The sequence below is a fragment of the Carassius carassius genome, chromosome 2, assembly GCF_963082965.1.
Source record: "Carassius carassius chromosome 2, fCarCar2.1, whole genome shotgun sequence".
Lineage (NCBI taxonomy): Eukaryota > Metazoa > Chordata > Actinopteri > Cypriniformes > Cyprinidae > Carassius > Carassius carassius.
In genome coordinates, this window is record NC_081756.1 from 4,871,327 (window position 1) to 4,888,174 (window position 16,848).

The following is a 16,848-nucleotide window of genomic DNA, read 5'->3' on the forward strand; positions in this document are numbered from 1 at the left end:
CGTTAACTCGAATGAAAACACAAAAACATGCCACCAAAATGATTCAAACAGATCCCTGCAGCTTGAGAGAGGCTATTTTAAAAGTAACTGTTCAAAAACATGCCCATTAACACGCTCATTTTCCAACTCCCCTAGAGTTAAACAGTTGAGTTTTATCATTTTCAAACCCATTCAGCTAATCTCCGGTCTGGCGGTAACACTTTTAGCTTAGCTTAGCATAGATCATTGAATCCAATTACACCATTAGCATCTCGCTCAAAAATGGCCAAAGAGTTTTGATATTTTTTCTATTTAAAACTTGACTCTTATGTAGTTACATCGTCTACTAAGACCAGTCAGAAAATGACAGGTTACGATTTTCTAGGCCGATATGGCTAGGAACTATATAAACTCATCACTTTTAAAAAACTACAATTAATAAACAACTTGTTTGGACTACAATGCATATTTTCCAGGATTTATGATACCACAAATATAGACAAATGGGACGAGACCTGGTTGAGCTGCACTAAAGAAGGCAGGAGTGTTATTACTATGTCGGAGACACGCTAGCTTTCCCAAAGTAGACTAACTTAAAATGGTTACAATCAAACACATTTAAATAACGCTCAAAAACGTATTTGATTATGACGCAAAATTCACACTGAAGCTACCAGTAAGGAGCTATGGAAAGAGGTTTCACATTTCCCGAGCACTGTCCTAGCTCACCGATCACAGCACAAACTGGCCCAGATCACCAATCACAACACACTGGCCAAGCTCTCCGATCACAGCACACACTGGCCCAGCTCACTGATCACATCACACTGGCCCAGCTCACTGATCACAACACACACTGGCCCAGCTCACCGATCACAACACACTGGCCCAGCTCACCAATCACAGCACACACTGGCCCAGCTCACCGATAACAGCACACACTGGCCCAGCTCACCGAACAAAACACACATTGGCCGAGCTAACCAATCACAACACACTTTCACAACACACACTGGCCCAGCTCACCGATGACAGCACACACTGGCCCAGCTCACCAAAAACAACACACACTGGCCCAGCTCACCGATCACAACACACGATCAAATCACACACTGTCCCAGCTCAACGATCACAACACACACTGGCCCAGCTCACTGATCACAACACACGATCACAGCGCACACTGGCCAAGCTCACCGATCACAACACATGATCACAGCACACACTGGCCCAGCTCACCGATCACAACACACAATGGCCCAGCTCACTGAAAACAAAACACACTGGCCCAGCTCACTGATCACAACACACGATCACAGCAAACACTGGCCCAGCTCACCGATCACAACACACAATGGCCCAGCTCATCAAACACAACACACGATCACAGCACACACTGGCCAAGCTCACCGATAACAACACACAATGGCCCAGCTCACCGAACACAAAACACACTGGCCCAGCTCACCGATCACAACACACAATCACAGCACACACTGGCCCAGCTCACCGATCACAACACACAATGGCCCAGCTCCCCGAACACAACACACTCTGGCCCAGCTCACCGATCACAACACACGATCACAGCACACACTGGCTAAGCTCACCGATCACAAAACACGATCGCAGCACACACTGGCCAAGCTCAACGATCACTACACATACTGGCCCAGCCCACCTGAACACAACACACACTGGCCCAGCTCACCGATCACAACACACGATCACAGCACACACTGGCCCAGCTCACCGATCAGTACACACACTGGCCCGGCTCACCAATCACAAAAAATGATCACAACACACACTAGCCAAGCTCAACAATCACTACACACACTGGCCCAGCTCACCAAACAGAACACACACTGGCCCAGCTCACTGATCACAGCACACGGTGGCCCAGCTCACCGATCCCCGCAAACACTGGCCCAGCTCTCCGGTCACACCACACTTGGGCCCAGCTCACCAAACACAACACACACTCACCCAGCTCACCGATCACCGCACACACTGGCCCAGCTCACCGAAAGCAGCACACACTGGCCCAGCTCACCGATCACAACACACACTGGCCCAACTCACCAAACAAAACACACACTGGCCCAGCTCTGCGATCGCAACACACACCGGCCCTGATAACTGATCACAACACGCACTGGCCCAGCTCACTGAACACAACACACACTGGCACAGCTCACCGATAACAGCACAAACTGGCCCAGCTAACTGATCAGAACACACACTGGCCAAGCTCACCAAACACAACACACACTCGCCCAGCTCACCGAAAACAACACACACTGGCCCAGCTCAACAATCACTACACACACTGGCCATGCTCAGCAAACACAACAAACACTGGCACAGCTCACCGATGACAGCACACACTGGCCCAGCTAACTGATCAGAACACTCACTGGCCAAGCTCACCAAACACAACACACACTCGCCCAGCTCACCGATCGCCGCACACACTAGCCCAGCTCACCGAAAGCAGCACACACTGGCCCAGCTCACCGAACACAACACACAGTGACCCAGCTCACCGATCACAACACACACTGGCCCAGCTCACCGAAAACAACACACACTGGCCCAGCTCACCGAACACAACACACACTGGCCCAGCTCACAGTTCACAAAACCAATGGCCCAGCTCACCAAACACAACACACACTGGCCCAGCTCACCGAACACAACACACGATCACAGCACACACACTGGCCCAGCTCACAGTTCACAAAACACACTGGCCCAGCTCACAGTTCACAAAACACACTGGCCCAGCTCACCGAACACACACTGGCCCAGCTAACAGAACACAACACACACCGGCCAAGCTCACCGATCACAACACACGATCACAGCACACACTGGCCCAGCTCACCGATCACAACACACACTGGCCTAGCTCACCGATCACAACACACGATCACAGCACACACTGGCCCAGCTCAACGATCACAACACACACTGGCCTAGCTCACCGATCACAACACACGATCACTACACATACTGGCCCAGCTCACCTGAACACAACAAACACTGGCCAAGCTCACCGAACACAACACACACTGGCCCAGCTCACCGATCACAACAAACGATCAAACACTGGCCCAGCTCACCGATCAGTACACACACTGGCCCGGCTCACCGATCACAACAAATGATCACAACACACACTGGCCCAGCTCGCCGATCACAACACACACTGGCCCAGCTCACCAAACAGAACACACACTGGCCCACCTCACCGATCACAGACCAGCTGCAAACACTGGCCCAGCTCTCCGATCACAGCACACTGGCCAAGCTCACTGATCACAACACATACTGGCCCAGCTCACCGATCACAACACACACTGGCCAAGATCACCAATCACAACACACACTGGCACAGCTCACCGATACCAACACATACTTGCACAGCTCAAAAATCACAACATGCACTGGCCCAGCTCATTGAACACAACACACACTGGCCCAGCTCACCGATGACAGCACACACTGGCCCAGCTAACCGATCAGAACACATGATCACAACACACACTGGCCTACAGTAGCTAAACGATCACAACACACGATCACAGCACACACTGGCCCAGCTCACCGAACACAACACACGATCACAGCACACACACTGGCCCAGCTCACAGTTCACAAAACACACTGGCCCAGCTCACAGTTCACAAAACACACTGGCCCAGCTCACCGACCACACACTGGCCCAGCTAACAGAACACAACACACACCGGCCAAGCTCACCGATCACAACACACGATCACAGCACACACTGGCCCAGCTCACCGATCACAACACACACTGGCCTAGCTCACCGATCACAACACACGATCACAGCACACACTGGCCCAGCTCAACGATCACTACACATACTGGCCCAGCTCACCTGAACACAACACACACTGGCCAAGCTCACCGAACACAACACACACTGGCCCAGCTCACCAAACAGAAAACACACTGGCCCAGCTCACTGATCACAGCACACAGTGGCCCAGCTCACCGATCCCTGCAAACACTGTCCCTATGGATTGGCCTATGTATGTGTGATGCTACTTTTTGCTGACTTAAAAACTAAGTAGCATCTCTACAAAAACGAATCAGATAGGGAGCTTTAATTGGACACTTTTAATTTTAGCCTATAAATATTCTTTGTCAGTATTCAGCGCATGAACGTACCGATACACAGGACGCATTTGCTGTAGCTTTGCAGAAACACATACTGAAAGCGTTAACTCGAATGAAAACACAAAAACATGCCACCAAAATGATTCAAACAGATCCCTGCAGCTTGAGAGAGGCTATTTTAAAAGTAACTGTTCAAAATCATGCCCATTAACACGCTCATTTTCCAACTCCCCTAGAGTTAAACAGTTGAGTTTTATCATTTTCAAACCCATTCAGCTAATCTCCGGTCTGGCGGTAACACTTTTAGCTTAGCTTAGCATAGATCATTGAATCCAATTACACCATTAGCATCTCGCTCAAAAATGGCCAAAGAGTTTTGATATTTTTTCTATTTAAAACTTGACTCTTATGTAGTTACATCGTCTACTAAGACCAGTCAGAAAATGACAGGTTACGATTTTCTAGGCCGATATGGCTAGGAACTATATAAACTCATCACTTTTAAAAAACTACAATTAATAAACAACTTGTTTGGACTACAATGCATATTTTCCAGGATTTATGATACCACAAATATAGACAAATGGGACGAGACCTGGTTGAGCTGCACTAAAGAAGGCAGGAGTGTTATTACTATGTCGGAGACACGCTAGCTTTCCCAAAGTAGACTAACTTAAAATGGTTACAATCAAACACATTTAAATAACGCTCAAAAACGTATTTGATTATGACGCAAAATTCACACTGAAGCTACCAGTAAGGAGCTATGGAAAGAGGTTTCACATTTCCCGAGCACTGTCCTAGCTCACCGATCACAGCACAAACTGGCCCAGATCACCAATCACAACACACTGGCCAAGCTCTCCGATCACAGCACACACTGGCCCAGCTCACTGATCACATCACACTGGCCCAGCTCACTGATCACAACACACACTGGCCCAGCTCACCGATCACAACACACTGGCCCAGCTCACCAATCACAGCACACACTGGCCCAGCTCACCGATAACAGCACACACTGGCCCAGCTCACCGAACAAAACACACATTGGCCGAGCTAACCAATCACAACACACTTTCACAACACACACTGGCCCAGCTCACCGATGACAGCACACACTGGCCCAGCTCACCAAAAACAACACACACTGGCCCAGCTCACCGATCACAACACACGATCAAATCACACACTGTCCCAGCTCAACGATCACAACACACACTGGCCCAGCTCACTGATCACAACACACGATCACAGCGCACACTGGCCAAGCTCACCGATCACAACACATGATCACAGCACACACTGGCCCAGCTCACCGATCACAACACACAATGGCCCAGCTCACTGAAAACAAAACACACTGGCCCAGCTCACTGATCACAACACACGATCACAGCAAACACTGGCCCAGCTCACCGATCACAACACACAATGGCCCAGCTCATCAAACACAACACACGATCACAGCACACACTGGCCAAGCTCACCGATAACAACACACAATGGCCCAGCTCACCGAACACAAAACACACTGGCCCAGCTCACCGATCACAACACACAATCACAGCACACACTGGCCCAGCTCACCGATCACAACACACAATGGCCCAGCTCCCCGAACACAACACACTCTGGCCCAGCTCACCGATCACAACACACGATCACAGCACACACTGGCTAAGCTCACCGATCACAAAACACGATCGCAGCACACACTGGCCAAGCTCAACGATCACTACACATACTGGCCCAGCCCACCTGAACACAACACACACTGGCCCAGCTCACCGATCACAACACACGATCACAGCACACACTGGCCCAGCTCACCGATCAGTACACACACTGGCCCGGCTCACCAATCACAAAAAATGATCACAACACACACTAGCCAAGCTCAACAATCACTACACACACTGGCCCAGCTCACCAAACAGAACACACACTGGCCCAGCTCACTGATCACAGCACACGGTGGCCCAGCTCACCGATCCCCGCAAACACTGGCCCAGCTCTCCGGTCACACCACACTTGGGCCCAGCTCACCAAACACAACACACACTCGCCCAGCTCACCGATCACCGCACACACTGGCCCAGCTCACCGAAAGCAGCACACACTGGCCCAGCTCACCGATCACAACACACACTGGCCCAACTCACCAAACAAAACACACACTGGCCCAGCTCTGCGATCGCAACACACACCGGCCCTGATAACTGATCACAACACGCACTGGCCCAGCTCACTGAACACAACACACACTGGCACAGCTCACCGATGACAGCACAAACTGGCCCAGCTAACTGATCAGAACACACACTGGCCAAGCTCACCAAACACAACACACACTCGCCCAGCTCACCGAAAACAACACACACTGGCCCAGCTCAACAATCACTACACACACTGGCCATGCTCAGCAAACACAACAAACACTGGCACAGCTCACCGATGACAGCACACACTGGCCCAGCTAACTGATCAGAACACTCACTGGCCAAGCTCACCAAACACAACACACACTCGCCCAGCTCACCGATCGCCGCACACACTAGCCCAGCTCACCGAAAGCAGCACACACTGGCCCAGCTCACCGAACACAACACACAGTGACCCAGCTCACCGATCACAACACACACTGGCCCAGCTCACTGAAAACAACACACACTGGCCCAGCTCACCGAACACAACACACACTGGCCCAGCTCACAGTTCACAAAACCAATGGCCCAGCTCACCAAACACAACACACACTGGCCCAGCTCACCGAACACAACACACGATCACAGCACACACACTGGCCCAGCTCACAGTTCACAAAACACACTGGCCCAGCTCACAGTTCACAAAACACACTGGCCCAGCTCACCGAACACACACTGGCCCAGCTAACAGAACACAACACACACCGGCCAAGCTCACCGATCACAACACACGATCACAGCACACACTGGCCCAGCTCACCGATCACAACACACACTGGCCTAGCTCACCGATCACAACACACGATCACAGCACACACTGGCCCAGCTCAACGATCACTACACATACTGGCCCAGCTCACCTGAACACAACACACACTGGCCAAGCTCACCGAACACAACACACACTGGCCCAGCTCACCGATCACAACAAACGATCAAACACTGGCCCAGCTCACCGATCAGTACACACACTGGCCCGGCTCACTGATCACAACAAATGATCACAACACACACTGGCCCAGCTCGCCGATCACAACACACACTGGCCCAGCTCACCAAACAGAACACACACTGGCCCACCTCACCGATCACAGACCAGCTGCAAACACTGGCCCAGCTCTCCGATCACAGCACACTGGCCAAGCTCACTGATCACAACACATACTGGCCCAGCTCACCGATCACAACACACACTGGCCCAGCTCACCGAAAGCAGCACACACTGGCCCAGCTCACCGATCACAACACACACTGGCCCAACTCACCAAACAAAACACACACTGGCCCAGCTCTGCGATCGCAACACACACCGGCCCTGATAACTGATCACAACACGCACTGGCCCAGCTCACTGAACACAACACACACTGGCACAGCTCACCGATGACAGCACAAACTGGCCCAGCTAACTGATCAGAACACACACTGGCCAAGCTCACCAAACACAACACACACTCGCCCAGCTCACCGAAAACAACACACACTGGCCCAGCTCAACAATCACTACACACACTGGCCATGCTCAGCAAACACAACAAACACTGGCACAGCTCACCGATGACAGCACACACTGGCCCAGCTAACTGATCAGAACACTCACTGGCCAAGCTCACCAAACACAACACACACTCGCCCAGCTCACCGATCGCCGCACACACTAGCCCAGCTCACCGAAAGCAGCACACACTGGCCCAGCTCACCGAACACAACACACAGTGACCCAGCTCACCGATCACAACACACACTGGCCCAGCTCACTGAAAACAACACACACTGGCCCAGCTCACCGAACACAACACACACTGGCCCAGCTCACAGTTCACAAAACCAATGGCCCAGCTCACCAAACACAACACACACTGGCCCAGCTCACCGAACACAACACACGATCACAGCACACACACTGGCCCAGCTCACAGTTCACAAAACACACTGGCCCAGCTCACAGTTCACAAAACACACTGGCCCAGCTCACCGAACACACACTGGCCCAGCTAACAGAACACAACACACACCGGCCAAGCTCACCGATCACAACACACGATCACAGCACACACTGGCCCAGCTCACCGATCACAACACACACTGGCCTAGCTCACCGATCACAACACACGATCACAGCACACACTGGCCCAGCTCAACGATCACTACACATACTGGCCCAGCTCACCTGAACACAACACACACTGGCCAAGCTCACCGAACACAACACACACTGGCCCAGCTCACCGATCACAACAAACGATCAAACACTGGCCCAGCTCACCGATCAGTACACACACTGGCCCGGCTCACCGATCACAACAAATGATCACAACACACACTGGCCCAGCTCGCCGATCACAACACACACTGGCCCAGCTCACCAAACAGAACACACACTGGCCCACCTCACCGATCACAGACCAGCTGCAAACATTGGCCCAGCTCTCCGATCACAGCACACTGGCCAAGCTCACTGATCACAACACATACTGGCCCAGCTCACCGATCACAACACACACTGGCCAAGATCAACAATCACAACACACACTGGCACAGCTCACCGATACCAACACATACTTGCACAGCTCAAAAATCACAACATGCACTGGCCCAGCTCATTGAACACAACACACACTGGCCCAGCTCACCGATGACAGCACACACTGGCCCAGCTAACCGATCAGAACACATGATCACAACACACACTGGCCTACAGTAGCTAAACGATCACAACACACGATCACAGCACACACTGGCCCAGCTCACCGAACACAACACACGATCACAGCACACACACTGGCCCAGCTCACAGTTCACAAAACACACTGGCCCAGCTCACAGTTCACAAAACACACTGGCCCAGCTCACCGACCACACACTGGCCCAGCTAACAGAACACAACACACACCGGCCAAGCTCACCGATCACAACACACGATCACAGCACACACTGGCCCAGCTCACCGATCACAACACACACTGGCCTAGCTCACCGATCACAACACACGATCACAGCACACACTGGCCCAGCTCAACGATCACTACACATACTGGCCCAGCTCACCTGAACACAACACACACTGGCCAAGCTCACCGAACACAACACACAATGGCCCAGCTCATCAAACACAACACACGATCACAGCACACACTGGCCAAGCTCACCGATAACAACACACAATGGCCCAGCTCACCGAACACAAAACACACTGGCCCAGCTCACCGATCACAACACACAATCACAGCACACACTGGCCCAGCTCACCGATCACAACACACAATGGCCCAGCTCCCCGAACACAACACACTCTGGCCCAGCTCACCGATCACAACACACGATCACAGCACACACTGGCTAAGCTCACCGATCACAAAACACGATCGCAGCACACACTGGCCAAGCTCAACGATCACTACACATACTGGCCCAGCCCACCTGAACACAACACACACTGGCCCAGCTCACCGATCACAACACACGATCACAGCACACACTGGCCCAGCTCACCGATCAGTACACACACTGGCCCGGCTCACCAATCACAAAAAATGATCACAACACACACTAGCCAAGCTCAACAATCACTACACACACTGGCCCAGTTCACCAAACAGAACACACACTGGCCCAGCTCACTGATCACAGCACACGGTGGCCCAGCTCACCGATCCCCGCAAACACTGGCCCAGCTCTCCGGTCACACCACACTTGGGCCCAGCTCACCAAACACAACACACACTCGCCCAGCTCACCGATCACCGCACACACTGGCCCAGCTCACCGAAAGCAGCACACACTGGCCCAGCTCACCGATCACAACACACACTGGCCCAACTCACCAAACAAAACACACACTGGCCCAGCTCTGCGATCGCAACACACACCGGCCCTGATAACTGATCACAACACGCACTGGCCCAGCTCACTGAACACAACACACACTGGCACAGCTCACCGATGACAGCACAAACTGGCCCAGCTAACTGATCAGAACACACACTGGCCAAGCTCACCAAACACAACACACACTCGCCCAGCTCACCGAAAACAACACACACTGGCCCAGCTCAACAATCACTACACACACTGGCCATGCTCAGCAAACACAACAAACACTGGCACAGCTCACCGATGACAGCACACACTGGCCCAGCTAACTGATCAGAACACTCACTGGCCAAGCTCACCAAACACAACACACACTCGCCCAGCTCACCGATCGCCGCACACACTAGCCCAGCTCACCGAAAGCAGCACACACTGGCCCAGCTCACCGAACACAACACACAGTGACCCAGCTCACCGATCACAACACACACTGGCCCAGCTCACTGAAAACAACACACACTGGCCCAGCTCACCGAACACAACACACACTGGCCCAGCTCACAGTTCACAAAACCAATGGCCCAGCTCACCAAACACAACACACACTGGCCCAGCTCACCGAACACAACACACGATCACAGCACACACACTGGCCCAGCTCACAGTTCACAAAACACACTGGCCCAGCTCACAGTTCACAAAACACACTGGCCCAGCTCACCGAACACACACTGGCCCAGCTAACAGAACACAACACACACCGGCCAAGCTCACCGATCACAACACACGATCACAGCACACACTGGCCCAGCTCACCGATCACAACACACACTGGCCTAGCTCACCGATCACAACACACGATCACAGCACACACTGGCCCAGCTCAACGATCACTACACATACTGGCCCAGCTCACCTGAACACAACACACACTGGCCAAGCTCACCGAACACAACACACACTGGCCCAGCTCACCGATCACAACAAACGATCAAACACTGGCCCAGCTCACCGATCAGTACACACACTGGCCCGGCTCACCGATCACAACAAATGATCACAACACACACTGGCCCAGCTCGCCGATCACAACACACACTGGCCCAGCCCACCAAACAGAACACACACTGGCCCACCTCACCGATCACAGACCAGCTGCAAACACTGGCCCAGCTCTCCGATCACAGCACACTGGCCAAGCTCACTGATCACAACACATACTGGCCCAGCTCACCGATCACAACACACACTGGCCCAGCTCACCGAAAGCAGCACACACTGGCCCAGCTCACCGATCACAACACACACTGGCCCAACTCACCAAACAAAACACACACTGGCCCAGCTCTGCGATCGCAACACACACCGGCCCTGATAACTGATCACAACACGCACTGGCCCAGCTCACTGAACACAACACACACTGGCACAGCTCACCGATGACAGCACAAACTGGCCCAGCTAACTGATCAGAACACACACTGGCCAAGCTCACCAAACACAACACACACTCGCCCAGCTCACCGAAAACAACACACACTGGCCCAGCTCAACAATCACTACACACACTGGCCATGCTCAGCAAACACAACAAACACTGGCACAGCTCACCGATGACAGCACACACTGGCCCAGCTAACTGATCAGAACACTCACTGGCCAAGCTCACCAAACACAACACACACTCGCCCAGCTCACCGATCGCCGCACACACTAGCCCAGCTCACCGAAAGCAGCACACACTGGCCCAGCTCACCGAACACAACACACAGTGACCCAGCTCACCGATCACAACACACACTGGCCCAGCTCACTGAAAACAACACACACTGGCCCAGCTCACCGAACACAACACACACTGGCCCAGCTCACAGTTCACAAAACCAATGGCCCAGCTCACCAAACACAACACACACTGGCCCAGCTCACCGAACACAACACACGATCACAGCACACACACTGGCCCAGCTCACAGTTCACAAAACACACTGGCCCAGCTCACAGTTCACAAAACACACTGGCCCAGCTCACCGAACACACACTGGCCCAGCTAACAGAACACAACACACACCGGCCAAGCTCACCGATCACAACACACGATCACAGCACACACTGGCCCAGCTCACCGATCACAACACACACTGGCCTAGCTCACCGATCACAACACACGATCACAGCACACACTGGCCCAGCTCAACGATCACTACACATACTGGCCCAGCTCACCTGAACACAACACACACTGGCCAAGCTCACCGAACACAACACACACTGGCCCAGCTCACCGATCACAACAAACGATCAAACACTGGCCCAGCTCACCGATCAGTACACACACTGGCCCGGCTCACCGATCACAACAAATGATCACAACACACACTGGCCCAGCTCGCCGATCACAACACACACTGGCCCAGCTCACCAAACAGAACACACACTGGCCCACCTCACCGATCACAGACCAGCTGCAAACACTGGCCCAGCTCTCCGATCACAGCACACTGGCCAAGCTCACTGATCACAACACATACTGGCCCAGCTCACCGATCACAACACACACTGGCCAAGATCAACAATCACAACACACACTGGCACAGCTCACCGATACCAACACATACTTGCACAGCTCAAAAATCACAACATGCACTGGCCCAGCTCATTGAACACAACACACACTGGCCCAGCTCACCGATGACAGCACACACTGGCCCAGCTAACCGATCAGAACACATGATCACAACACACACTGGCCTACAGTAGCTAAACGATCACAACACACGATCACAGCACACACTGGCCCAGCTCACCGAACACAACACACGATCACAGCACACACACTGGCCCAGCTCACAGTTCACAAAACACACTGGCCCAGCTCACAGTTCACAAAACACACTGGCCCAGCTCACCGACCACACACTGGCCCAGCTAACAGAACACAACACACACCGGCCAAGCTCACCGATCACAACACACGATCACAGCACACACTGGCCCAGCTCACCGATCACAACACACACTGGCCTAGCTCACCGATCACAACACACGATCACAGCACACACTGGCCCAGCTCAACGATCACTACACATACTGGCCCAGCTCACCTGAACACAACACACACTGGCCAAGCTCACCGAACACAACACACACTGGCCCAGCTCACCGATCACAACACACGATCAAACACTGGCCCAGCTCACCGATCAGTAAACACACTGGCCCCGCTCACCGATCACAACAAATGATCACAACACACACTGGCCCAGCTCGCCGATCACAACACACACTGGCCCAGCTCACCAAACAGAACACACACTGGCCCACCTCACCGATCACAGACCAGCTGCAAACAATGGCCCAGCTCTCCGATCACAGCACACTGGCCAAGCTCACTGATCACAACACATACTGGCCCAGCTCACCGATCACAACACACACTGGCCAAGCTCACCAATCACAACACACACTGGCACAGCTCACCGATACCAACACATACTTGCACAGCTCAACAATCACAACATGCACTGGCCCAGCTCATTGAACACAACACACACTGGCCCAGCTCACCGATGACAGCACACACTGGCCCAGCTAACCGATCAGAACACATGATCACAACAGACACTGGCCTACATTAGCTCAACGATAAAAACACATGATCACAGCACACACTGGCCCAGCTCACCTGAAGACAACACACACTGGCCCAGCTCACCGATGACAGCACACACTGGCCCAGCTCACCGATCACAACACACGATCACAGCACACACTGGCCCAGCTCAGCGATCATAACACACACTCGCCCAGCTCACCGATCACAACACACGATCACAGCACACACTGGCCCAGCTCACCGATCACAACACACAATGACCCAGCTCAAAAAACACAACACACACTGGCCCAGCTCACCATCACAACACACACTGGCCCAGCTCACCAAACAGAAAACACACTGGCCCAGCTCACTGATCACAGCACACAGTGGCCCAGCTCACCGATCCCTGCAAACACTGTCCCAGCTCTCCGATCACAGCACACACGGGCCCAGCTCACCGATCACAACACACACCGGCCCTGATAACCGATCACAACACACACTGGCCCAGCTCACCAATGACAGCACACATTTACTCAGCTAACCGATCAGAACACATGATCACAACACACACTGGCCAAGCTCACCGATCACAACACCCACTGTCCCAGCTCACCGATCACAACACACACACCGGCCCTGATAACTGATTACAACACACACTGGCACAGCTCACCGATCACAACACACAATGGCCCAGCTCAACAAACACAACACACACTGGCCCAGCTCACCGATCACAACACACACTGGCCCAGCTCACCAAACAGAAAACACACTGGCCCAGCTCACGGATCACAGCCCAGCTCACTGATCACAGCACACAGTGGCCCAGCTCACCGATCTCTGCAATCACTGGCCCAGCTCTCCGATCACAGCACACACGGGCCCTGATAACCGATCACAACACACACTGGCACAGCTCACCGATGACAGCACACATTTACTCAACTACACTGCACTGCAGCTACACTCAAGCACACACTGGCCCAGCTAACCAATCAGAATACATGATTACAACACACACTGGCCAAGCTCACCGATCACAACACACACTGGCCCAGCTCACCGAACACAACACACACTCGCCCAGCTCCCGATCACAACACACGATCACAGCACACACTGGCCCAGCTCACCTGAACACAAAACACACTGGCCCAGCTTACTGAACACAACACACTGGCCAAGCTCACCGATCACAACACAAGATCACAAAAGACACTGGCCTACAGTAGCTCACCGATCACAACACACGATCACAACACACACTGGCCCAGCTCACCGATAACAACACACGATCATCACAACACACTGGCCCAGCTCACCTGAACACAACACACACTGGCCCAGCTCATCGATCACAGCTCACACTGGCCCAGCTCACCTAAACACAACACACACTGGCCCAGCTCACCGATCACAACACACACTGGCCCAGCTCACCTGAACACAACACTTACTGGCCCAGCTCACCAATCACAACACAAACTGGCCCAGCTCACCGAACAGAACCCACAATGGCGCAGCTCAACGATCACAGCCCAGCTCACTGTTCACAGCTCACATTGGCCCAGCTCACCGATCCATGCAAACTTTGACCCAGCTCTCCGATCACAGCACACACTGGCCCAGCTCACCAAACACAACACACACTGGCCCAGCTAAACGATCAGAACACATGATCACAACACACACTGGCCAAGGTCACCGATCACAACACACACTGGCCCAGCTCACCGATCACAGCACACACTGGTCCAGCTCACCGAACACAACACATACTGGCTGAGCTAACCGATCCCAACACGCACTGGCCGAGCTAACCAATCACAACACACGATCACAGCACACACTGGCCCAGCTCACCGTTCACAAAACACACTGGCCCAGCTCACCGATCACAACACACACCGGCCCTGATAACTGATCACAACACACAATCACAGCACACACTGGCCCAGCTCACCGTTCACAAAACACACTGGCCCAGCTCACCGTTCACAAAACACACTGGCCCAGCTCACCGATGACAGCACACACTGACCCAGCTAACCGATCAGAACACATGATCACAACACACACTGTCCAAGCTCACCAATCACAACACACATTGGCCCAGCTGACCGATCACAGTCCAGCCCACCGATCACAACACACACCGGCCCTGATAACTGATCACAACACACACTGGCCCAGCTCACCGATCACAGCCCAGCTCACTGATCACAGCACACAGTAGCCCAGCTCACCGATCCCTGCAAACACTGGCCCAGCTCTCCGATCACAGCACACACGGGCCCAGCTCACCGATCACAACACACACCGGCCCTGATAACTGATCACAACACACACTGGCCCAGCTCACCGATGACAGCACACATTTACCCAGCTAACCAATCAGAACACAAGATCACAACACACACTGGCCAAGCTCACCGATCACAGCCCAGCTCACTGATCACAACACACACACCGGCCCTGATAACTGATTACAACACACACTGGCACCGATCACAACACATACTGGCACAGCTCACCGATCACAACACGCACTGGCCCAGCTCACTGAACACAACACACACTGGCCCAGCTCACCGATGACAGCACACACTGGCCCAGATAACCGATCAGAACACATGATTAAAACACACACTGGCCAAGCTCACCGATCACAACACACACTGGCCCAGCTCACCGATCACAACACACACTGGCCCAGCTCAACGAACACAACACACACTGGCCAAGCTCACCGAACACAACACACACTGGCCCAGCTCACCGATCTCAACACACACTCGCCCAGCTCACCGATCACAACACAAGATCACAGCACTCACTTGCCCAGCTCACCTGAACACAACACACACTGGCCAAGCTCACCGATGACAGCACACACTGGCCCTGATAACTGATTACAACACACACTGGCACAGCTCACTGATCACAACACATACTGGCACAGCTCACCGATCACAACACGCACTGGCCCAGCTCACTGAACACAACACACACTGGCCCAGCTCACCGATGACAGCACACACTGGCCCAGCTAACCGATCAGAACACATGATTAAAACACACACTGGC